The sequence below is a fragment of the Triticum urartu genome, chromosome 7A (genome assembly GCF_056163025.1).
Source record: "Triticum urartu cultivar PI428250 chromosome 7A, HENAU_Tu73, whole genome shotgun sequence".
Lineage (NCBI taxonomy): Eukaryota > Viridiplantae > Streptophyta > Magnoliopsida > Poales > Poaceae > Triticum > Triticum urartu.
In genome coordinates, this window is record NC_141879.1 from 138,380,118 (window position 1) to 138,404,154 (window position 24,037).

Below are 24,037 nucleotides of genomic sequence, written 5' to 3' on the forward strand. Positions count from 1 at the left end.
ATAAAATAGCTAGTGTTGGTGGTAATGACTGATGATTATTATTAGCTAGTGTTAGTGGTGATTAAATAAATATTATTGGTGCTAATGATTATGATGATGATTAAATAGCTTGTGCTGGCGGATTAGATTCAAGTGGAGGCAACATGTGGTGCACATCGAAAGTACTACTAGTCCAAACTAGATCAAGTTTGGATTAGTAGTGTACTTTTGACATGCACCACATATTGCCTCCACTTGAACCTAATCCACCTTCATTTGACACACTGTTATGAACATAATGATATAAACCTCATAACTGGTATTGTACCAATATTTGTACGATGGCGCATAAATACACTAAAAATAAAAAAAAAAATAAAACAATACTAGTAGCGATGGAAAGAAAACATGCTGCCAGTAGTTACATTAGCAGCAGCGTGGGAGTGAACAAGCGCTGCAGCTATTTGTCCTAGCAGTAGCGCGTGCGGCACGCGTTACTGCTAAGCAATAGCTGTAGCGCCTTATTAGTAGCGCGCCTACCCGCGCTACTAGTGAGCACAAAACCAGCGCTACTGCTAGGGTTTTCCCTAGTAGTGTCCTACTCCCGCTTCAGCCTTGCCACCCGAGCCTTCTCTGCCTCTGCCTCCTTCTCTTCGCGCCCTGACAGCTCTGGCTAGCCGGAGCGCCTTGGCATTCTTCCGTCGGAGGCGGCGAGCGTCCGTCTCCGCCGTCGTGACGGAGCAATGGTACACCTAGGCGAGGAGACGCGCGTCCTTATCGACGTCCGCCTCCATCCGCGACGGCAACGCGCGGACTGCTCCGCCGCCTCCCTCTCCCGTGCACGCTGCCTCTCGCGGCGCGCGCCTCTGACTCCAGAGTGCGCGTGCGAGCCGGAGGCGCCAGCACAAACACCCAGCACTGGCCACGTGCAGGAGCGGACGACAGGGGTAGGAGACAACGCGAGGCTGGCACTGACTGTGCTGACCGGGCATCGTTGTGCGCGGGCTAGGAGGGTCCAGCTCCGGCGTCCGCGCTGCGCCGGCGCGGGAGGTGCGGCGACACTCCAGATCTGAAGCTGCCTCCAATCTCGACCTTGGACCGCTCCAGCGCAATGCGGAGGGCCATCTCCTCCTTGTAGTCAAGCTCCGAGCCAGAGTCATTGCCGGAGCTGCTCATGGTGGTGGATGGGATCGGAACCGGAGAAGTATAGGAGTGGACGGGCGGGGCGAGAGAGGGAGAGAGTGAGCTAGGGTTTGAGCTCGCCGCCCGGATTGAGGTTTTTTGTGGGGTCTGTGGTGGGCCGGACATGGTAGGCGGACGCGCCCTGACGTGTCCGGACCGCCCTATATTTAAGTTGGATATGAGGGGTATCGGTCTGTCCAGGTGTTTGAAACTTGTTTAAGAGGTTCTGTTGGGCCGAATTTTTATGACTGGTCACTGACCGGACGGCATGCCCGGACGTTCGAGACGAGTATAAGAGACCCGGCTGTAGATGCTCTAACGGTGCTGGAAAATAGATCTGCGGCATGCATGGCTCAACCAAAGTCTTCTTCTAAAAAAATGCATGCATAAACTCCACCTCATTACACCCCAAGTACAGTATCATTGCTTTGATCACTTCGTACACTATTTAGTTTTGTTTCTCTAGTTTGTTCTCCTACTAACATTTGTGCCTAATCTCTATTCCTAATGGAGCAGTCCATACATCATTTGTTCGTTCGTACGTCGCCCCCTCCCATCGATCGATAGGATCCCCTCGATCCGTCGCACCGATTTTTCTCCTATCCCATCGGTTTTCTCTCTCCCGCGACTTTTTTTCTTATTTCTTTTTTACATAGTCGGGAGCCTCTCTATATGTCACCTCTCCCCTCACACGAGCAAACCGGCCTCCCACCGTGTGTAACCCTAGATGGCCGCCACCGATGGTGCCTCCCTCTCCCTCGATCCTCAACCTTCCAGCAGGCCAGTCATCGTCGTCGCGTCGGTCCTCCAACACATCCTCCTCCTTTCTGCCATCCTCGCCTCTCGGCCGCATCGGTGTGGATCGGATCCAGGATCAGACATGCCATGACCGGAGGTAAGCGCGGGCGGCGATGTGTAGAGCACTAGCGTGCTTGTTCTTATTTCTCAAGCAAGCTTTTGATGAAGATGGACAGGGCGTCGTCTATCTTTGCTGATCTGCGCATAGGAGGCTTTCAACTCGCATCCATGGCTTCTCTGGTACCTACAGCTCGGTCATGTGCTTCCGCTGCAATTTATATTTTGGCGACAAATCTCTACTCTTAATGGAGCAGTCCGTACATCATTCGTTCGTTCGTCGCTCCCCTCCCATCGATCGATAGGATCCCCTTGATCCGTCCCACCGATTTTTCTCCTATCCCACCGGTTTTCTCTCCCCCGCGACTTTTTTTTCTTATTTCTTGTTTACATAGTTGGGAGCCTCTCTATCTGTCACCTCTCCCCTCACACGAGCAAACCGGCCTCCCACCGTGTGTAACCATAGATGGCCGTCACCGATGGTGCCTCCCTCTCCCTCGATACTCAACATCCCAGTAGGCCAGTCATCGTCGTCGCGTCGGTCCTCCAACTCATCCTCCTCCTTTTTGCCATCCTCGCCTCTCGGCCGCATCGGTGTGGATCGGATCCAGGATCAGACACGCCATGACCGGAGGTAAGCGCGGGCGGCGAAGTGTAGAGCACTAGCGTGCTTGTTCTTATTTCTCAAGCAAGCTTTTGATGAAGATGGACAGGGCGTCGTCTATCTTTGTTGATCTGCGCATCGGAGGCTTTCAACTCGCATCCATGGCTTCTCTGGTACCTACAGCTTGGTCATGTGCTTCCGCTGCAATTTATATTTTGGCGACAAACAGGAAAAGATATTATCAAAGGGAAAGGAAAGACGAGGTAAACGAAAGTACCATTCTACACCTGAGCTCATATGCTCCTGCCATGAACAGTAAACTGAATAAAATATAAAAAGATTTCAAAAAATTCTGAAATTTTTTATGGCATACTTTAAGAAATGTTTGTTGTGCATGCAAAATTTCATCATGAAATCGCATTCGTGGAAGTCGTGACAAAAAAACAAAATAAAAGCTCCAAAATGTGTTTGAAAGTAACATTTACAGAGTATCGATTTTGTTTTTTTACCATGCCTTTCACAATGTCATTTCGTGATGAAATTTTGTATGAACAACAAACATTTCTTAAAGTATGCCACAATTTTTTTTCAGAATTTTTTGAAATGTTTTTCTATTTTATTTATTTTACTATTCACGGCAGGAGCATATGAGCTCAGGTGTAGAAACTCCACGTCCCGAGGTAAATCGCTTGCTCTATGTATCTCGTTGTGCACCCGTGGATTATCCCAGCTTTAGTTGTGTTGGTATATGCACTAGATTTGATGTTTTGGGCTAATGCTTTCAGCCAAGGGGAGATCAGGAATCGAAGCCACATGTTTGGTCAACAAACTGGAAGGTGCAAATTAAACTCTTTTACACCCAAATCACATGATATTTGCTTCTGTTTTTTCACGAATTACTGTGCCATGCATACTTTAGATCAGCATACTTATTATTTCCTCCGCAGCCTTGTCTGGTTCAGTTGCAAGCTTTTATCCAATCAAGAATTCAAGATATACCCTTCTCAGTTCCGGGTGACAAGATGGTAGTAGCCAGAGGCATAATGGTAGTCACGGATGTTGATAAGCATGACATTGCGTTATAAACACTTCTTCTTCGGTACAACCCCCTGACACATCAACGGTCCAGATTAAAAGATACTCTTTCGTGAGAATAAATGAGTAGGGGTAGGATGGAAAATTAAGGTGGGGGAGGCGTATCGCGGCGTAGCGAGGCGCGTGTCTGTACGGCCCGCTGTACGCCCGTACGTGGGCGGTGTACGCCGCGTGAGGAGAAGGGCGGGCCCACGCGTACTAAACCTAATCCATTAATTCGGCGCGGATTAGGCGAATCCATTAACGCCGGCGCAGTGAGACGTCCGTCGCCGGCGTCGGTCCGCGGGCGGCGCGGATTCACACGCCACCGCCTGCCGCGCGCCTGCGCACGCCACCGCTTGACCGCCCGTGCACGCCGCCCTCGCGTACCAGGCATTAATCGCCGGCGCCGATTCACACGCCGCCGCCTGCCCTTCTGCGCCCTTGACCGCTCGGCTGCCCACCGGCATCGATCGTCGGCACCCCACCCCACCCACCACTACGCCCTATAAAGAGCGCCTCGCGCCCTCCGTCGGCTCGCACACCACCCTCGCCTCGCCTCTCCTTCTCCCCCTGTCGCCGGCGTCGCCCTCTTGCGCCCTTCACCACCTCGCGCGCCGTACATCTCCCTCTCGCCGGCGATGGCACGCCCCAACTTGACGCTCGAGGAGGCGGAGGAGCTCGCCCACTTCGTCATCCCCGCCGCGCCCGACGTGCGCCTGCCGGCGAGGTGGCGCCTGAGCGTCGACGGCGTTCCTGTGGCGCCGGTGCCCGAGGTCGGCACCCACCTCTTCGCTCGCGCCGTCGGCCTGTACAGGGCTCGCCTGTCGCCGGAGGAGCTCGCCGACCCCTAGTACGCCCCCAACAACCCCGGCTGGGCGGACCGCCTCGCCGACGATCACCTGCGCCGCCTCCACACCTACGCTGGCCCGCGCCCGCCCACAAAGCACAACCGCGCGCAGCGGCATCAGCTCTGGGACGGGCGCACCTTCGAGGAGGTGGTCGCGCCGTACCGCGCGCAGGCGGTTGCCGGCGCCGTGCCAGCTCCGCCGGGGCACGGCTTTGAGCTGTACCGCCGCGGCGAGGCGCGCTCAACCCGCGCCCGCCTCGACTTCGGCGCCATGCACCCGCCCACGCCCCGCGGAGGCCCAGGCGGTGACCGCGGCACTGTCTGCCTCGGCCCCAGCGATCGCTGTACGGCGGGCAGGAACGGTGCCGGGTCCAGCCGTACCGCGGGCAGGAACGACGCAGGGTCCAGCCGCGCCCCTCCGCCCGAGCCGCAGCAGCCGCCAGAGCCGGCATTGGTGGCGGAGTACAGGCGGCTGGCGGCGGAGGCCGGCGACCCGGACGACATGCCGGGCTACCTGACGACGCTCCAGGAGTCGGAGAACATGCCGCAGCCGCCGCCGCTCCTTCAGGAGTACATTCAGGTCACCCCGGGCGCCGTCCACCCGAAGGACCCGGAGGACTTTCCCGGGTATCACGCCGCGCTCGAGGACTCAATGGTTGCGCCGGCCGTGCCCGTGGTGCCCCTCGACGACAGCAGCAGCAGCAACAACGACAGCGACAACGGCGACGGCCTCTATGACGAGGCAAACTTCGGCGGCGTGGAGGACGAGTAGTTTAGGGTTTATTTTGAAATGTCGTTTAGTAATGTTTAATTATTTTCGTAATGTTCTTTAGTTAAGTTTTATTTCTAGTACTATGTAAAATATCTATGAAAATTATAATGAAATATCGAGTGTTTGAATGGGTGGTTTTTAAATGTTGTTGAACAATCAAGTGTTTGAATCGATACTATTATTTTTAGTTTTAAAAAGAGTTGTATTGTAAAAAATGAGAAAAGAATTAAACTTGAATTGAAAAAACCCTATGAAAACTAGAAAAGTAAATATAAAACCAAACAATAAAAAATTGACATAATATTCGCAAAACAAGTTAGAAGATTTAAAAAAATCTATTGTATTGTAAAAAATAAAAATCAGAAAAGAAGTAAACTTGAATTGAAAAAACCTATGAAAACTAGAAAAGTAAATATAAAACCAAACAATAAAAAATTGATATAATATTCGCAAAACAAGTTAGAAGATTTTTTTAAAGAACACCGCCACGGAGCCGAGCGAGGCTTAGTAAGTCGCTCCCGATCAAGCCGATCGGCGAAAGGGAACGCTTTTCGGCCCCGCAAGGCCCACGGGCCCAACCAGGCGGCGTTGTGAAAGTAGGCGGTCTATTTCTTCGGATCACGTCGGTGTAGGGCGGGGCGCGCTATTTAAACTGGTGCGGGCGAGCTCCGGCAGGCGAGGTGGGACTAAAGATAGAGCTCACCTGTCACGGCGCTGCGCGTGGGCCGCCTAGGTGGGCCGATTTTCTGTGGGCCGCTGTAAGGCGCGCGTGCGAGCGGCCTGTCGCAGCGTTGCGCGTTGACTGGCAAGGTGGGCCGATTTCAGTAGGCCTAGTGGGCTGCTGGAAGGCGCGCCTGCGAGCGGTCGAGGGCGCAGGGGCGGGGTTGGTACGATGGATGGTTTCGTTTAGTCCCATCTCGCCCGCCGAAGGACGCCTAGACCGGCTTATATAGGCGGATTCATGCACCCTAGCAGATCAGATAGATAATAATAATGTGATTTGACTTTGCACTGTCCGGGCAGCTCTGCCGCAGCTGCCCGGATAGTGTTACACTGTCCGGGCGGCTGCGGTAGTGCTGCTAGTGCATTGTAAATTCAGATCACATCATTATTATGTATCTTATTTTTGATAGTTTAGCACTTTACGCAAAGTTTGTTTTATTAATACATAAAGTTTTGTAAAAGTTTTGTCCGGTCAGCGTTTTACTTGTTTCAAATTCATGCATCATATTCATTTAAAGAATGTCGAAAAATACCTCGTTTTTGGACAGGGCCTTTGCTCCTACCCCGAACGGTCTACGGAGAAGGAGGTCAATTTTTTGACATCTTCAGAATGGCCTGAAATTTTGCATGTGAGTTAGTATGCCCACTCCCACACAGAATCCAAAAATTTATGGTATTTCGATACGAAGAGCACGTTGCGTCACGTCCGGTCAGCATTTAAAGTGTTTCGACCGAAAGAATTATAGAAAATTAATAAAATGGCAAAAGGCCACAAAACTTGTCATGCATCCTATTCATTATGGTACAAGACTGTGGAAAAAAATTGGGTTCATTTGTAGGATGTCAAAAAATACCTCGTTTTCGGACAGGGCCTTTGCTCCTACCCGAACAGTCTACGGAGAAGAAGGTCAATTTTTTGACATCTTCAGAATGGCCTGGAATTTTGCATGTGAGTTAGTATGCCCACTCCCACACAGATTCCAAAAACTTATGGTATTTCTATACGAAGAGCACGTTGCGTCACGTCCGGTCAGCATTTAAAGTGTTTCGACCGAAAAAATTATAGAAAATTCATAAAATGGCAAAAAGCCACGAAACTTGTCATGCATCCTATTCATGATGGTACAAGACTGTGGAAAAAAATTGGGTTCATTTGAAGGATGTCGAAAAATACCTCGTTTTCGGACAGGGCCTTTGCTCCTACCCGAACGGTCTATGGAGAAGAAGGTCAATTTTTTGACATCTTCAGAATGACCTGAAATTTTGCATGTGAGTTAGTATGCCCACTCCCACACAGAATCCAAAAATTTATGGTATTTCGATACAAAGAGCACGTTGCGTCACGTCCGGTCAGCATTTAAAGTGTTTCGACCGAAAAAATTATAGAAAATTCATAAAATGGCAAAAAAAAGCCATGAAACTTGTCATGCATCCTATTCATGATGGTACAAGACTATGGAAAAAAATGGGTTCATTTGAGACATGTCGGAAAATACCTCGTTTTCGTACAGGGCCTTTGCTCCTACCCGAACGGTCTACGAAGGAGGTTAATTTTTTGACATCTTCAGAATGGCCTGAAATTTTGCATGTGAGTTAGTATGCCCACTCACATACGAAGAGCACTCCCACACATAATAACCATACGCAATTTGAAGGATGTAACAAAATTCTCCGTCGGAACGTACAAATATAAAAAAATGTGTCTAAAAAGTACTGTATTTCTAAATATTAAAAAAGAGAATAAAAATTCCTGTAGTGTTGACGGATTTACCACATAAGATTAAATAATTATATCAAAAAGAGTACTTAATACAAAATTTATTTTGTATTTAAATTATACATAAGAAAACTTTACTATTGTTATTTCTGCGCGAAATGATGAGCTGATATTAAAAAATAAGATAGTAATAATGTCAGTTGACTTTAGTTGAAGTCATATGACATTATTACTATCTTATTTAGTAAATCGCTCAAAGACGGCTATATAAGCCAGTCATGGCGTCTCTCGGCGCGCGAGGTGGGACTAAAAAAGTGCCCCTTCCACCTTCCCCGCGCCGTGAATCGTAGAAGCCAAAAAAAATAATGATTAAAAAAATAAGCCCGCCTGTGCTGGCAGGCCGCAAGTGCGCCTAATCGGTCCGACCCGATCAAGCCGGGTGGCGAAAGGGCCGGCCTTTCGGCCCAGCTATGGCTGGCAGCACAGGCCAATTGGGCAGCGGCGGGACGGGGCGGGGATCAGAGGAGTTCTGAAAGGGCTGTGCGAGCTGGGCATATAAGGCGGTCGCGGCATCGTTCGGCGGGCGAGGTGGGACTAAACTTTAGTCCTCACCACTGCCGACCCTGCCCCCGCACCGGGTGCACACTCAATGGGCCGGCCCACGCGCCCCGTCGCGCACAGTCACTGGGCCGGCCATCGCGCGGCGTCGTTCGGCGGGCGAGGTGGGATTAGTTTTGTTATTTATTTATTGTTTAAAAAATGTTCATTATTTATTTGTTATAAATGTTTTATAATTTATGTAATGTTCATTATTTATTTGTTATTTGTTTTGCATTAATGGCTACAGTTGTTTTCATAATAGTAAAGTGTTTTTTGTTATAATATATAATTAATAATAATTTGGAAAATACACTTCTTAAAAAAGTACTTGATATGGAATTTATTAAGTAGTTATGTTAAAAACAATACTTAATATAGAATTTATTATGTAATTATATTAAAAAAACTACTTAATATAGAACTAGTTAATATAGAAAACGCCACCTCAATTTTATTATTTACTTTATAAGTAAGAATAATAAGTTGTTTATTATAAATTATAAGTAGTAATAATCAATTATTTGAAAATAATTGATTATGACTTTTTAGTTACTGCCTAACATTTTTGAGTTTATTAAAAAATTATAATGAGCTAGTTGCTATATTAAAAGCAGTACTTAAGGTAAAACGTATTGTAACCCCAGACCGACATCTTAGGTTTGTACTGTGAGTACATGTCAACATGGACGAAACGCACTCAATTTTTGCATTCGCGTGTGAGTGACCCCCACGGTCTCGCACGTCAGATTACGACGGAATCGGAGTACGAACGTAAGTTGCGTCACGTCGGGAGACGTTTTTTTGGTATTTTCACGGAGAAAATTGTAGTAAATGCATCGAGTGTCGAAACACACCCAAATTTTGCAGGCGTGCTTGTGTGCCACACTGTAGCGTGTGAAAAAAAATTCCGATGTTTCATGGCTTTGCAAAACGGAACACATACTGAATGCATGTCACACCCCAGACCGACACCTCAGGTTTGTACTGTGAGTACATGTCAACATGGACGAAACGCACCCAACTTTTGCATGCGTGTGTGAGTGACCCCCACGGTCTCACACGTCAGATTACAACGGAATCGGAGTATGAACGGAAGTTGCGTCACGTCGGGAGACGTTTTCTGGGTATTTTTACGGAGAAAATCCTAGTAAATGCATCGAGTGTCGAAACACACTCAAATTTTGAAGACGTGCTTCTGTGCCACACTGTAGCGTGGGGAAAAAAATCCCGACGTTTCATGGCTTTGCGAAAGGGAACACATACTGAATGCATGTCACACCCCAGACCGACACCTCAGGTTTGTACTGTGAGTACATGTCAACATGGACGAAACGCATCCAACTTTGCATGCGCGTGTGAGTGACCCACACGGTCTCGCACGTCAGATTACAATGAAATCGGAGTACGAACGGAAGTTGCGTCACGTCGGGAGACGTTTTCTGGGTATTTTCACGGAGAAAATCGTAGTAATGCATCGAGTGTCGAAACACACCCAAATTTTGCAGTCGTGCTTGTGTGCCACACTGTAGCGTGTGAAAAAAAATCCCGATGTTTCATAGCTTTGCGAAAGGGAACACATACTGAATGCATGTCACACCCCAGACCGACACCTCAGGTTTGTACTGTGAGTACATGTCAACATGGACGAAACGCACCCAACTTTTGCATGCGCGTGTGAGTGACCTCACGGTCTCGCACGTCAGATTACGACGGAATCGGAGTACGAACGGAAGTTGCGTCACGTCGGGAGACGTTTTCTGGGTATTTTCACGGAGAAAATCGTAGTAAATGCATCGAGTGTCGAAACACACCTAAATTTTGCAGGCGTGCTTGTGTGCCACACTGTAGCATGTGAAAAAAAATCCCGACGTTTCATGGCTTTGCGAAAGGGAACACATACTGAATGCATGTCACACCCCAGACCGACACCTCAGGTTTGTACTGTGAGTACATGTCAACATGGACGGAACGCACCCAACTTTTGCATACACGTGTGAGTTACCCCCACGATCTCGCACGTCAGATTACGATGGAATCGGAGTACGAACAGAAGCTGCGTCACGTCGGGAGACGTTTTCTGGGTATTTTTACGGAGAAAATCATAGTAAATGCATCGAGTGTCGAAACACACCCAAATTTTACAGGCGTGCTTGTGTGCCACACTGTAGCGTGTGAAAAAAAAATCCCGACGTTTCATGGCTTTGCGAAAGGGAACACATACTGAATGCATGTCACACCCCAATTTTTGCATGCGCGTGTGAGTTACCCCCACGGTCTCGCACGTCGGATTACGATGGAATCGGAGTACGAACGGAAGTTGCGTCACGTCGGGAGACATTTTCTGGGTATTTTCACGGAGAAAATCGTAGTAAATGCATCGAGTGTCGAAACGCACCCAAATTTTGTATGCGTGCTTGTGTGCCATACTGTAGCATGTGAAAAAAACATGGCGGCGTTTCATGGAAAATAAAAAAAAAAAAACAAAAATATAAAAAGTCCAATATTGCGGACGGACTCACTTATGAAGATTAATGTGAATTATTGCTGTGACACTCCATGATTATGGAGTGCTAAAGCATAATTTACGTTAACCTCTTTAAGTGATACCGCCACACTAGAAGACTTGACATTGCAAACAGACTACGGTATTTAAACAAGTGAATTAGCATGACGAGAAGCAATGTGGGTCTAAATATTAGCATGTTCGGCGGTGGCCGCCGTCGCTATAGGTTCGGCGGTATCGGGCCTGGGCCCAGTCGGTGAACGAATTACTTTTTCCTTTTCCATCGCCGTATACCGCCACGCACGGCGGAACCCTATCCACACCACTCGCGCCCGTACGCCGCCCTGTGCCCCCAGTCGCCCTACCACGATCGCCCTCAGGCGCGCAACGACCTCGCCGCATGTGCAGCACCGTCCATTGCCGTCCATAGTCAACGGCGCTCGTTGGCACAGACTGCCCCACGCCCGCAGGCGCAGATCGCCGATGCTAGGCTGTCTGCTTTCGGCTCCGCCACAGCCGTTGTTCGGCGGATGTCGCCTGGATTAAGGTCACGTTTCCCGCCTCGAACAATTTCTGTCGATACTATTGCGTAATAATATGTATTAATAGGAAAAAATTAACATGCAGTATGGACATCGATGGTGTGATTCCATGTTCCATAGAGAAGTGGATAAGTCTCGTTGAAAAATTTACCACCGCTCAGCGGTTTAGGTTCTACGAAACAGGCTTGGAAGAGATGTTGATCATTCTGTCAGTACAAATGAGAGATTTTTTGTTGCATTTTATGATGTTAGGTTATAACCCAAACAGCAAAAAATTCATGATACAAGAACATAGTGGCAGTAAAGGCTTTATTTCACTTAGACCCGGACGATGTGTTTTCAATATTTGGGTTTAAGAATGAAGGTGAGGATGTTTTTGGCATTCTTGCGATGGAAGGAAAGGAGTTAATAAAGAAAATTCCTATTCAGTACGTTCACAAAAAAATGGTCACATAATGATAGATGACTTGATTCAAAAAATTGTGAGGAATAAATCCGCCGATGATGAATTTCTTCGGATGGCTGTTCTTGTTTTGCTGGGGACTATTATTGCACCCATGTCGGTTGTCTCCATACCAAAGGAGTACTACGCGTTGGTGCATGACATGAAGCGAATAAGCACGTTGAATTTTAACGTGTTCACTTTGCGAACTTGTTTGACGGAGATTGGTAAACTCAAGCAGGACGGCCGTGTGAGGCAATGGCCATGTGGCAACCTAGCCCTACTCCAGGCATGCTATTAATTAATGCTATTTCATATTCCTTTAATTTATGCGTTCGTACTTATTTTGTCATTTGTTTTGTAGTACTTATATTGGGAGAAGGCGCAGCCAACCACCAGCCCGAAAAATGACCCGTTGTCGTTGCAAGTTCCCTAATGAAAAACTGGACTGAATCTAAAGCGGAGAAACGAGACAAGTACGACCTGGAAAATGGTCGTGGCCATAGATTGGTAATATTATAATGCTTATTTACTAGTACATTGATTATGCATTGAGAATGTTATGTACTCATGTTGTCATTGCATACTCACTTTGCAGATTGATGACTGCATTATGAAGGAGTATAGAATGAAAAAACTTGCAGATGAACAAGCTGAAAATAGTAAGAAACATAGTAGCCAAAAGTCATCCGTTATGGGAAAGAAAAAAGTGGACAATGTGTCCGAGGTCCCTGCTAATCTAAAGCCTTTTATGGACCGGGTTATGAATGATATGAAGGAAATTCGTAAGGAATTGTTTCGTATGCCGGAGTTATGCGCACAGGTAAAAATGTAACAACTCTGATATGCACTTTATTAAACTCGATAAATTAATGAAAAGATATAACATGTGACTGAGCTTACTTTTGCAGAGACTGTTAGAGAAAATGAATAAAACAGGTGTACGGTACAAACCGGGCACAATGGCAGAGGAGGAAGAAAATCTGTATGGACAGAATAGTGAGTCCAGGTATGAAAACAAGTATCCTAAAAAAGAATTTCAGTATGATGACAAACACACACCTAATGGCCGAAATGGCAGTGGGCATTATTATTTGGATTCTGAAGAAGGGGATTCGTTCAAATTCAGTACTGGTCACTTGAGTAGCTTTAAAGATGAGAAGGAGGATCCTATAGATGTCCCAGAGCAGTCAGAAAGAAAAGAAGCATCATCTCTAAAAACCGATGAAATAGAAGCTACAAGATGGCAAGTCTCTCAAAATGAACAAGAAGTGTCACAGGCCTTGTCAGATGGTAATAGCGAGGTAGAAGAAAAGAAGGAGGTGATTCCAGAGAAGCGAAAGCGGTGTGTGTCAAAGTACACGAAATCTCCTTATGTTAAAAAGACTCCGAGAAAACATGCGAAACGTTCCGCGAAAACAAGTAAGTTAAACATGCTATGAATATATTTTTGGAAATTATGTAGTACAAATTTGTACTTTAACTTTATTGACTTGTGTTGTAGAATTGTTTAATGAAACAACCCCTCAATTTGATCATTCTGTGGATGATATTGTGCGTGCCGCTGTGCAGTACGTGAAAGCGTACGAGCACTCACCAAAACATAAGAACCATGAAATATTCAACAACGGTAAAGATGATGGACTTTCTGCGGCAAGAGTTTGACAGATACTTAACCATGCATGGATATCCGGTGATGTATGTATTTTTATTGTCATGCTTATGTCATGCGTTAAGTATGTTGCAACCATGTTAAATTTAATCATTTATTTCAGGTAATTAACGCTTATGCGACGTACATATCAGATTCAAGTATCGTCAAAGACAGGTATCTTGTACCCACACATAGATCTTACTGGTTATTGAACACTCGGTCAAACTCAGTAAGACGAGGGAGGCGATCCAGAAGGTTTAGCACATGCAAATGAACCTCTCAACAGATGCATGACAGAATATTTTGCAAAACCGAAGGTACCGTTTGTATTGCAGAATTATATTTTCATTACTATCTTATGTAAAAGCTGAGCTTACTAACAATATTTAAGTTATGAAATAGGCTTATTTTGCTTTAAGTAAGGATAAAAACCATTGGATTACATGTGTTTTGCACACTAGAAAGAAAGCGTTTCAAATTCTTGATTTTTTGAGGGGGGAAGAAAATATCTCTGAAGCTACCAGGAAATTCGTTGAAATTTTTGTAAGTTTCGCATTCATGTGTGTACAATTAACCATATAATTTGTTTACCGTATGTAGTCAACGTGTTCATATTATTTTTTTCAAAGAGAGCAACTTGCAGGGGATATTCAAGATGCAAATGATAGTGCTATTATGTCGTTCCCGGATGTGTCCGCATGGCCTATAGTCCCCTACGACATGCCTCAACAAGAAGATGGGCGAGTTACATGTAGCATGTGCTTCTGAAATACATTAATTGATCAAGTGCTGTCTTACTTAATGTGCTTTCAAAATTGCACTTATGTTTTTTTAACACAGGAACTCATGTGAATTGTTCGTCCTTCGCTGTTTCCAATACCGGGACGGAGAAAAATTTATTACTGCTATTTTCTCAGGTGGGTACATTTTAAGTATGAAAAATTAGTACATTATATCATATATAAATGATGAAAATAATATTATTTTTATTACATTTCATGAATCTATTGATAGTTCGAGAGAAAGAATGATAGCTGGAATTATTATGTCCCCCGAAAAGAAGCTTACAGAAGTGAAGAACAAAATAATTCGACTTGCGAAGAGGAAACAAAAATAAAAATATTATAGGACAATTCTACGTGATTGTCGAAATATTATTTGGTCATGACTGAGGATTGTGTGTGGATGCTTAATTTTTTTATGTGAGTTTCAAATATTTTTAGCATGTCAAGTTTATGTACCCTGACAAATTTATTAAAAATACATTTTAATCATTTCTTATTTTCTTATTTAATTTTTAATTTATGTTCAATGAGTGTTCTCGCGAATATACGATTTGGGGTTTTAAAATACTCAGATGAATATGATGACGATCTCAGAGGCGAGCGCCGCCCGCGCCGCACGTTCGCCGCTACATGGCGCACGTGGGCCGCGTCATCTGGCTAGCGGGCCCGCGCCACGCGTCGTCCCAGGGTTGGCCGTTGCCAGCCCCGAGGTTGATTCTACATCGGCCCGCGTGCGCCCCTCAGTGCCCGAGGGTGGCGTCAGCCTCGGGATCGCCCTCCGCGGCGCCTACTGGATCCTCCTCGTACGTGTGCCCCTCTGCGGCCGAGGGCGGCGTCAGCCTCGAGATCGCCCTCTGCGTCGGCTCCTGAATCCTCCTCGTACGTACCGCCTCTTTGCGGCCGCTGGCGCAACTCGCGGGCCAGTCGCGCCTGTTAATGTTATTTTTTTAAATTAAAGCAACTGGCGGCTGTGCAGCGCCTCTGATCGCCCAACATTCATTATTTATACACAGAATCATATATTTGTACGAAAAAATGTATATATTACATATCATGTTAAATTTGTATAACGCATATCATATTATAATGTAAAATTTATATGTCCCATATCATATTAAGAACAACGAGTATAGTGCCAACAAATATGACATAAGTAAACACCGATTACAAGTCTTCCGTATCGATGTAACGAAACAAATATGTAAGTACTATTCTTTAAGACTACCAAATAAATCGTCAACTGTAATCAGAAGTTGTCTTTTTTATTCAAACATTTCTTTGCTATGATCATCATGCCATGTTCCTGCATAGAAAAATTGTAATATATGTCAAAATTTTGTAAAGTATTAACTAAACAAGAAAAGAACGTTAATGAAATGGTGTGCACATACTTTGGATTCTGAGGACAATTGTTTTTGAAATGATCTTTTTCTCTGCATAAACCGCATAGACGGACAGGAGGTTTCTCATCAAAACCTTTGGGTTTACCGTTTGTAGTCACTCCAGATTCCTTACCACGGCCTTTGTTATTCTGCCCTTTCGGTGCTCCTTTCATATTGATTTTTTCTGGATCACCAACAAAAACATGATTTTGATTCGGAACAAAAGCATCATCATGTGCAACTCTATGTTGTCTCACATAATCTTCCTCCTCAACATCCTTATTTGCTATCACATCCTCCAGAGCAGCCTTCAGTTTATCAAATAGAAATGGTTTATGACATGCCGCATGATTTACTTAGTTCTCTCCTCAGTACCTGCCCATCCCCATGCGAAGAGATCGCTAGTGCGTTTCACGGGCAGTCCACCTCTAGCATTTTTGCTGAATCTTTGCAGCACTAAGCACCTAGGTAAGTCCTGCACGTTCAATCTGGCTAAAACATAAAGAACATGCTTGCATGGAAGACCTTTACGTTTCATACTATCACAACTGCACTTCACTGTTTCTTCTGAATTACTAGGTGTATAGTCCACTTTGAATCTCAGTTGTCTGTTATTTTTCCATGCCACTATGAATCTCCTACTGACAGCTCCACTCAGTCTATCTATGATCTCAAGATCCGCTGCCTTCTTCATTTCTTTCTGCAAGAGGTAAAAATTCACCGCACTGAAGTCACGGGCAGTGGCTTTTCAATGCATTTGAACTCGTCGAGTACTGGTATAGGGAGTGTCTGTGTGGACATGCAGTTGTCGTGTGACTCGTCCTCACGGAGCCGAACAATGCAGTTCTCATAATGCACAACCATATCAACAATTGTGATGCCAGAGTCAAGATGCATATGAAGGCAAGAGTTCAGACTCTCGCTCCTCTGGTTACTCCGCATACCAAGGAAGAACCCACCGGTGAGATATGATGCAGCCCAAAGCCTTTTCTTCCGGTACATCCTACGCAACCATGTTTCAGTTTTCTCCGACTCTCATTTAGCTCTAAAAGCTGCCCATCTCGCCTCAAACTCATCATGTGTAGTGACATAATAAATAAGAGACCTGAACTCCTTAAGGGACTTGTGGTGGAGGTGTTTCTGCATGTTTTTCTCAATATGCCACGAACAAAGTCGATGCCACACGTCAGTAAGGACCTTCCTAACGGCCCTTATCATGGCTGCGTCTCCGTCAGTAATTACATACCTCGGCTTCTTCTGACAATGAGCTCTTAAGAAGGTATCCAACACCCAAACGTATGTATCCTCCGTCTCATCTGACACAACTGCACAACCGAACACAGTGGTGCAACGATGATTGTTTAGACCAACAAAAGGTATGAATGGCATTCCGTACCTATTCATCTTGTAAGTGCTGTCGAAGACGATTACATCACCAAAGTCAAGGTAATCCCGACGTGACTGAGAATCACACCAGAACATGTTCTTCAGCTTTCCTTCTGCGTCAACAGTGTGCTCAAAGAAAAAGTCTGGATCCCTTGCCTTTCTCGTCATCATGATACCAATCGCAGTGTCCGCATCACCCTTTGCTAGCAACTTCATTTTCTCCCTATAACACATGTTATAAAGCTTCCTCCTCCCGAAACCAGCCAGTGCATATGAACCATACCTACTAACGAAGTTGTCATAAATCCAATGTTTTTTGAGCCCAGCACCTGCCATTGCTATGATCTCGAGCTTCTGGTATTCCTTTATCTGATTATGAGATCGAAGATATATAACTTCATCTGGTCTAGCAAGAGTGTGACTATGATCATCGCTGAAACTGCTGACATACCAAATGGAGCGCTCTCTGTCAACCTTCACAGTTAGATGGGCCTCGCAATAGCATCGAGTCTCCGCTCTCAGCCTGCGCTTCTTCCCTTCCATGGTACAAAACTTGGCCTGTCGTTTCCCAGACCTTGAACAGAGAAACCTCCTCAACCGCCTACGTGCATCGATACCCTTACTATATTTCAAGTTGTCCTTCCTAATGCTGAAGCCACGCTTTTTCGCATAGTCGTTATAGAAATCATATGCCTCCTCTTTTGTCCTGAACGTCGTGGACATCACCGTCCAATGCCTGTCCAGTGATTCTTGCTGGTATTCATCGTACCCGGTATCAAAATTGCACTCATCACCATTGGCATCATCATCGTTTTCGCACGCGTCACCATCCTCTTCCTGAAAAAATACAAACAACCGCATATGTCAGTAAATAGTTGTATAAGGACTATCATATGTATTCACTTTCCACTACTTACTTTGCTCGAGCTGTCATTATAAGATGCATCGATATCGTTTTCGTCATTGGCATCATCGAAAAAATTCCACTGATAGTACCCTTCCACTTCCATCTCCGCAAATTGTAAATATGATATGTAAGACTTGATGCGTATTTAATTTCACTTTAAAATAACCTACATAAATCTAAACCTACATGGCTTCCGATTTCAGCATATGAATCATCTACATCCATATCCTCATTGTCATCATCCCCTCCTATCTGTGCACAGTCAAACATGTTATTGTCATCGCGGATACTTGTATTTAATATGGTTGAGAACATGCAGACCACTTACATTGCCACTGTAAGACTCATCCAAACTCATATAATTTTCGCCGTCATGTTCGTCTTCATCCAATGACAATGATCTGTCGTCGCTACCACCATCATCACCGTCATATCCTATTTCAGCCTCAATCTATACACGTTCATATATAATCAAATATACATTCAAACATCACGTAACATCTTCTCAATTAAAATCCGTTCTTAAATTACTATGCCAGCGCCTCGCGTACCTCGTTGCCTTCGTCAGACATGAGGCGGTTGTCGCCGGATACGAGCTGCTGGCGGCGGAGGCGTCTGCCCGACTGAGGGGGTTGTCGGTGTAGCGCACAACGCGTATGTTTTTTTTTCGCCGGCCAGGTACTGCCGGAGATGGCGGCGGCGGCGGCGCGAGAGGAGGCGGGTGAGGTGTCTTGAAGATAGGGTTCGCCGATCTTTTTTTTAATCACTCGGGCGTACGCAGCGGGCGCGGGCGGGCGTGCATGCGGACGTGGGCGCGTACGGGCGGGCGTACGCGACAGCGCCGTACGGCGACACAGGCGCGCCTACGGCGGGCGGGTATTATTATACGGCGTGTGAAAATGACCGCCTCTACCCTTTATACGTCTTGGGGGGGGGGGGTGTACCGAAGACCACCTCCGTTATAAATGGTCAAGGCACAACATACTACTCATCTCACGAGGGACTAGCCATAACCTCATTCCTTGTTGTTGACTTTCTGCAGGTTTGGCTTAGAATTTTCGTTTCAACATTTAGTGATATTTTGTTTGTTCTACTGCTTGACCATTTTGTATTTTTTTCCTTTAGATACCAGTCTTATTTCATGTTGTTTGAGGTACAGAGTATGCCTTTTTACTGAAATTTTCATATAACATACCCTGTCTTTTTCCAATTATGCCAGAAATGTTGTCAATATCCTTAATCCAAGTCATATCTGTTGTTTGTGTGGTTGACATAAAAATTGCTTGCGTCATATATATGACTCCAATTCACTGTGAAGTTGGAGGCCGCGTGCATTTTCTATACGGTTGAGGAGGTTCAACCCCCTTTCTAATTCACCTTAACTCTATCAGTTGTCTGGTTTTTCGTTTCTACTTATTCCTTGTTTGCATTGATCGGATGCCTATGTCGAAGAACAACCCCCCCTTTCTTGAACTCACACATGCATATCGTTTTGCATTAGAACAACCCAGCAAGATGTCTTTGATGTATGTTTTTTCTCAGGTCAATCTTGAGACTTCTGTGCACCTAGGTTTGATGTTTGGTGATGGGAAGAGGGGGAGCAAATTACAGGTGCATATTATTTAGTATGATTCCTTTCTCTAAAGTTAGGTGCATTCGACACTCAATGGTTTAAGGTTAGGTACCATCAGTTGGCTTCTTATTGCATTCAATTTTTTAAAGCTTTATTGGATTCCGTATCGAGAACATATTGGTGACAGTTCTTTGGCGTTTTTTGCTTCTGGCCTTATCTCCAAAAAAAATGTTCCATTGTTACTCATAAATTCAGGTGTATACGTCTCATTTACGATGGGTATATTGATTGTGAACCACACGGATAGTTTTAGCCCGGCTTTGCAGTACTAATTAATCATGCAATTTCCTACTTCTTAATTAGTGGATTAAGCCCATGGGGCCCCGATTTCGAAAGACGAGAAGCCCCTTGATGGAGTGCTTGCCACTGTGCGACTATGCGTGCGGCCAGGCTGTTGAGATGGAGTGGCCGCCGTGTCATGCTTTCCCTGCCGGAGTAGTCGGGAGCTGGGCAGGGTTGGGGTTGACTTTGACACCACCGAACTCCGGCTTCCAGCGCACCTGTTCGGCGTGTAGGATGGACATGGAGGCTCGGAGGTGGGGTTACCTTCTCTTGGAACTTTTTACTTCTCGCGTGATTCCGCACTGGTCAAGCCCTTACAGCAGGCTCCATGGTGATGCGAAAGCAACACACTCACAGGGAGATGAGATGACGGAATGTGGCCCAGTCATTCGACATGTTGTTCATGTGCTAGCTTTGTTGTGTGGGTAAGAGAGAGATCATTGGTTGATTGGGAATGGTTCTGTTGTTGCTAGAAATGAGAGAGGAGGAAGAGATGGCGGGTGCTACTAGCCCGCTACTATTGGTGAGAGAAAAATGTTGAGGTTGAGATTAGGGGATGGTTTTTCTGTTGCTAGAGAAGTGCTGATTTTGCCGCTTGCTTCTTGCTTATGGCACTCCTGATTGTCAGAAATTGAGGGAAAGAGCAGAGAGAGCAGAGAGAATTGTGTCACAAAGACTATTAACTCGTTGTCCAGATGAGCTAATACAACTAAAAAATTACCTCAGCTGTATCAACGATATCATCCATGTTCAGATTTTGTGCATGTCTTAAATGATTTTTTAACGTTAAAGGTGATCGCGGCCTTCTTTTAAATGTTTTATCTAGATAAAGCTAAAATGAGTGTGTCTAGATTAGTGATATTTTCTTACGGGCACCTGCAAGATTTACATGAAAATGTTTTCCTATGGCCGCTCAATTCTTTTGATTGATGTCGTAATTGAGGCGTCTATCACCATGAACTGTCCTATGTTCTTTAATGGTATTAAGCTATGAGCTACCCTATGTTTCAAAGAGTTCATGAATTGCGTATGACCATGAGACTCAAATTACATGATGCATGATATTCCACAATTTATATTTTGTCCATGTTGTATGTCCATGGAAATGTTTTATACATTAGTATCTAACATAATTACATAAATGGCTATAGACGGGGAGAGAGGGAGACGAGATGGGGGCGTCGGCGGCGAGAGAGGGGCTACGGGCGAGTGCGTCCACCGGCGAGGGAGGGGGCGACTTTTATAGCGGCTGGGGTGGCAAACGTGTCTAGGGTTTTTGCGGGAGGGGGGCGCGTCACCGTACTGCGCCGCCCGTGAAAAATCAATGGAAGGCCGACCGGCGGCAGCCTTGGCATTGATTCCCCATGGGAAAACGAGGCGATGAGGAAGACGAGACGAGGCTGGTCGATGACTCAGCGGCCCCACCAAGCTTTCGCGCCAAAAACGCTTTCACCGGCGCCCCCGGGCGCCTCCCAGCGCCAAATTTGGGCCTAACTGGCGAAAATTGGGCTTCTGGGGCGCGGCTGGACCGTTTTTTTTAGCGTCGACGATAAAAAAGGGCCTTGGGGGGGGCTGTTGGGGGCGCGAGTGAAGATGCTCTAAGATAGGAAGGTAGTTATGGCCCTTGTCCCTTGATGCAATCATTGGCTAACTTAGAACACGAGTTGGTGGATTTGTGATAGGAGTGAGGGTTGAGAGTGAGCGGGATGGGGGTTCAGAATTGGCCCATTCAGTTATGGCGGTCTGAGCGGAATAATTTTTCTACTTTGAAGATGTAGAAAATTACATTTCATTAGAGGTGGCTTTGGCTCGAGCGAGAAATGTCTCCCTACAAACCGTGTGTTGGAAATAGCATGACGGATAGTTTGAACAACTACATTTCTCCCCCACATATGTGCTGGATTTGGGGGAGCCCGGACCATCTAGATGATTGGATTTGAGGAGCCTGCTAGGCACCCGTTTGATGTCCGAACATGCACGAACGTACAAGGGAGAAATAAACTTCAACATTGGAGGCGATCTTAATTATTTATTTAATTCATTTATATACGCATTGTGTAACCCGTAGCAATGCACGGGCATTCTACTAGTCTAAATAGTGGATCCAGCTTGTTAGGTTGATGTAGGACGCTAGCTAGCGACCGATTCGACAGGTGACAACTAGAAACTCTGCTGGCGACTCCACGCCCACACTGCACCTTTACTGGACCGGAAATGCGAGGGGGTGTAGCGGAAGCGCTCAAGAGGAGGTGCGGCGTATATAGATGCCAACTGTCACATAAATCACAGCCACATCTGTGATATGTCCAACAAGCGGCTCCCATCGAACAGGTCGGTATTACAGTCATTTTTATTTAGGTTTAGAATTCTGCCACAAATATGACATTGGATTATTTTTTTATCATGCAAATCAAACATTTTTTATGGCAAATTATGTTTGTCAAGGATGGCAAGTTTAGCTGACGAGCATGGCAGATTTGTCTCAGTTTAATCTTTTATCAGAAATTTGCGGTGCTTGCAAACTAAATTTATCATCATCGCGTCAATATAAATTGCCATGAGAAAGCATCAGATTTTCCATGTCTAAAATCTGACAGCGGATTTTTAATGCTTTCCCGTTATTTATAGGGAATGTCAGCATGGCATGCTTTATTTAATTAAATAATAGTTACATGGTGGATGAGTTTGCACAAAATAAAGCTATGAGAATGGAGTGTTACAAGTATGACTATGGCTTAGCTATACCGTGAGCAACTTGACTCGCCTCCCTAGTTTCATTATAACAGTCAAATGGGGTACAAAGTTGAAAATGCACACTTTTTTTGTGTGTGGGCGGAATACTATTGTAGTACTTAATAGTAATATCTTACAATCTGCAAGTGCTTCTTCTAATGCAACAGGGGGACCGGACCCAATCCAAGTCATGGTTCCACCCTCTGGTCTAGCAAAATTTGCTAAGCAATCACTAACATTATTCTAAGTATGCAGTAAGACAAGTTTCACAAAGAGAAAAACTTAATTTTCTTGATGATAGAGGAGTAAATTGATCTGTCCAATTCTGGCACCTGAATCATTTGCACGACAACGAGAATCCAGCTCTACTGTGGTGGGAGAATTTGCTCCAAGTTCCAAGTTTGCTAATTAAGATTTCACATTTTAAATTGTCAGAAATGAGAACAAAGATGTATATGTTCCTTAGAAATTGTAGCTTTAACAAAATTTACCCTCAATGAAATAACGCACATGTCTAGTGCAATAGATCATGTCATTTTCACCGTGGAAGACAAAGAAATTGTGACATTTTCTCAATTAACTATGGGACAAAGAAAGGATGACATGACTCCTTAATCTTTTTTATTTGAGTTGACGTCTTGTTTTTTAAAATAAAAGCACATGTATGGTGTCGTAAATCAAGTCGTTTTCACTCCGCGAGATACAGAAATGGTGATGTGTTTTGTATTCATCATGAGATAAATAAACGGTGACACGACGTCTTATATTGAAAAATGATCTACACGTTTTCAGCAATAGATGCACTAACGTGCCAACTTAATTAGTTTGAGGGGATGAAAGTGCCCACGTAATGCGCTTTCGCTATGTGTAAAGGATGTCACTGACAACTTTTGTGTATTTCATCAGGCAAACCTTTTGTTTTTCACGGGATTATCAGATATTCAAAATCTTTAGCCCCGACTTGTAATTATCCACACAGCAAGGACACCTCAAAGCCCTCGTATGGAATTTTCGTTCAAGCATCTCTCCTATTAATGCCTGAAAATCGCCACTTCCTTCAATCCAATTGTCGTGCCTTTGGCATATACTGAGTAAAATACTAAAGTTGCGATAGTCAATATGGATCAGAGGATGTACATTTTCTTGGAGTTTCATGTATTGGTAACAATATGAAATTGTGACGTGCTAAAATGGACATGATTATCCATTTACCCACGAGTCAACATGGGCCCACCCAGTGGCGGAGCTTATAGTGTGTATTGGGGAAAATATCAGGTGATATCATGCCTTAGGTGATACCATGATACGAGTTTCTGGTCCCTTGGATTTTAGATCCAACGGCTCCTAGAGAATCTGAAAGGCTGTCGTACTTGTTTGCAATTTGTTGGCTTCAAAAGATATTTTTTGCAGAATGTTGAAGAGCTCGTATCAT

At 45.2% G+C, this 24,037-nt stretch overlaps 2 pseudogenes; both read right to left on the reverse strand.

Moving 5' to 3' along the window:
* Nucleotides 1–4,200: 4,200 nt before the first annotated feature.
* On the reverse strand, nucleotides 4,201–11,277 carry LOC147958586 (uncharacterized; annotated as a pseudogene).
* A 5,104-nt stretch (nucleotides 11,278–16,381) lies between these two features.
* Nucleotides 16,382–17,499, reverse strand: LOC147958587 (protein FAR1-RELATED SEQUENCE 5-like; annotated as a pseudogene).
* Between the last annotated feature and the right edge of the window lie 6,538 nt (nucleotides 17,500–24,037).